The 3014-nt window shown below is 36.3% G+C and overlaps 1 non-coding gene across 1 annotated transcript; it reads left to right on the top strand.

Annotated features, from left to right (window-relative positions):
- The first annotated feature begins 477 nt into the window (after positions 1 to 477).
- LOC115072417 lies at positions 478 to 611 on the top strand. The gene has a single exon (XR_003851480.1). It is a non-coding gene; the product is annotated as a small nucleolar RNA SNORA31 (small nucleolar RNA).
- Positions 612 to 3014: the final 2403 nt, after the last annotated feature.

Genomic DNA, 3014 nt, shown 5'->3' with positions numbered 1-3014 from the left:
ATTATTTTTATTTTATGTGTATGTGTGTATTGCCTGCATGTAGGTAAAGTGAACCCGTGTCATGCTGTGCCCACAGAGGACATAAGAGGCTGTCTAATTCCCTGGAACTGGAGTTACAGACAGTTGTTAGCTGCCATGTGGGTGCTGAGGTTCAAACCCAGGTCTTCTGCAAGAACAGCCCTGAAAGCATTGGAGCTAAATAACATCATAAATCAAATGAACCTAATAGACAGCTACAGAGCATTCCACTAAAACAATAAAGAATACACCTTCTTCTCATGGAACTTTCTCCAAAGTTAACCATACATTAGGACACAAAGCAAGTCTCAACCAATATAGGAATATAAAGTTGAAATAACATCCTACACGCTATAGGACCACAAAAGAATAAAGGTGGACATCAATAGGAATAGAAACTGCAGAAATTACACAAACTTATGGAGACTAGACAACAAACCACTCAATGAAAATTGGGTTGTACATCTATTTGACAGACCCTAGGCAGTTACTGTCTTCTTCTAAGGTCTCCCTTACAGATGCAAGAAGAAAGTCTCCTCGTGTTTTCTGTCTGTCTGACTGTGGCAGCCAAGACAGACTAGAGGAACACAGAAAAAAGAAAACTGCGTCAAGGGAGAAATCAAAACAGAAATTTAAAAATTCCTAGAATTGAATGAAAATGAACACACAACATACCAAAATCTACAGGACACAATAAAGGCAGTCCTAGAAGGAGACTTTGTAGTGCTAAGTTCCCATGTCCAAAATTTGGGAGTTCTCAAATTAATAACTTAATGATACATCTGAAAGCCTTAGAGAAACTAGAACAACACCCAAGAAAAGTAGGTGGGAAGAAATAATCCAAATCAGGGCTGAAATTAATGAAACAGAAACAAAATAAACACAGAAAAATCAATAAAACAAAGAGTTTGTTCTTTGAAAAGATTAAGATGATTGACCAACATTTAGCCAAATTAACCAAAAGAGAAAGAAGATCAAAGTTAATGAAACTAGAGATTAAAAGAGAGAGATAACAAAAGATGCTGAGGAAATTCATAGAATCAAAAGGACATACTTTCCAGTTCTACCAAACTGGAAAATCTAAACAAAATGGATATATTTCTAAACCCACTAAAGATAAATCAAGATGAAATAAATAATTTAAATAGATGCATACTATCCAATGAGATAAAAGTGGTAATAAAAAAAATCTCCCAACTGAAAAAAGCTCAGGGCCAGATGAATTCCACACAAAATTCTCCTAGACCTTTAAAGAATTAGCCCAATATTCCTCAAATTATTTCATAAAATAGAAAAGGAAGGAACACATCTAAATTCTCTTTCAAAGCCAGTATTACCGTAATACCAAAATGGGATAAAGACCCAGCCAAAAAAGAGAGAGAATTGTAGATCAATCTCCCTGATGAACATAGATGCAAAAATTCTCAATAAAATGGTTGCAACTGAATTTGAGAACACATCAAGAATCGCCTACCAGGAACAAGCCTGCTTCATCCCAGAGATGCATGGATGGTCCAACATATATAAATCAATAAGTTTGATATCCCACAGGTAATGTCATGTTAAACAGATAAAAATTAAAAGCATTTCTACTAAAATCAGGAACAAGATAAGAATATCCACTTTCTCCACTCCTGCTTAATAAACTGCTTGAAGCCTTAACTAGAGCAATAAGACAAGAAAAGGAGATGTAGGGACTAAAACAGGAAAAGAAGTCAGAGTGTCCTCATTTGCAGATAATGTGATTCTATATATAAAAGACCCTACAGACTCCACAAAACTCCTAAAGCTGATAAATACATTCAATAGCAGGATACAAAATTAACACAAAAAAAATCAGTAGCCTTCCCATAATGCCAACAACAAACATACTGAGAAAGAAATCAAGGAAACTATCCCATTCACAACAGCCTCAAAAAATAAAATATCATAGAATAAATATGAAATATTGTCCAGCTTTAAAGAAAAATGAAATTATGACATTCAAAGACAAATGGATAGAGCTGGAAATAACCATTCTGAGTGAGGTAACACAAACCAGAACAACAAACACCATATATGTGGATACTGGCATTGAATCATTAGATAAGTGTGTTTAAAACAGAGTACTCATAGAAGACAGAAAATTAGTACAGGACCATTGATGGGGAATTTTTTTAGCTATTAAAATAAAACATTTGAATGCAATAAAATTAAAAACAAAATGAAAGGAAATTCACAATAAACAAAATAGAAAAAAAAATTAAACAAAAGTCAGAATAATGAGTTTCCCATTTTGCTTTAGACTCTAAGATAGCCTCCTAATTTTTTTATGTTTTGAAGAAATTTTTTTATTCTTTTGTACAACCACTTCCCAGATAGCACCCTCCCATAGCCTCCCTCCCCCCACTAGAGCCCTTATACTCTCATATCCCTGCTACTGTCTACTGTGTTGTCAGCACCCCAGCCACTCCCCACTACTTGTACATCTGGTGAATCTAGTCAGCCTATCTAGAGGTCTTTAAGGAGGGCCAGCTGCTCCTCATCTAGTGGTAATCAGTTGTCAATATTCCTTTGGATAAGATTGGGGTCTGCTGTTCATTTTCCCAGTTCTATGCTGGATTACTATCTGGGAATCACTTTGGCCTCCCTGGCCAACAACTCAAAAGAAGGTATTGCCTGTCTGTCATTGTTGCTTGTTATGTAGCCTTTAGCTATACATATGGTCTCTTATGAAGTTATGTTGGTCCCTTTCATCTTTGGTTATACTTTCCTTTTGGGTGTTTAAGGCCATACATTTGGTCTAGATAAACCAATTTATTTTTACTCTTAAGGTCGTTTGAGGATCTGTTCCTCAGGGGTCACATGGGCTTGGGAGGAGCCCCCAGCTCCTTTCTTTTACCAGTTCCTCCTATGTGAAGATAAGTCAAAGGTCCTGCTAGACCATGGTTGGCTTCGCTTGGAAGCATGGAGGAAATGATTCCTCTGTGTTGACCCTCCTCTTTGTAGACTGGACA

Source organism: Nannospalax galili, unplaced genomic scaffold, assembly GCF_000622305.1.
Source record: "Nannospalax galili isolate Female #2095 unplaced genomic scaffold, S.galili_v1.0 scaffold380, whole genome shotgun sequence".
Taxonomy (NCBI): Eukaryota; Metazoa; Chordata; class Mammalia; order Rodentia; family Spalacidae; genus Nannospalax; species Nannospalax galili.
Note: the sequence above shows the minus strand (reverse complement) of the source record. Positions and strands in the feature narration are given on the sequence as shown.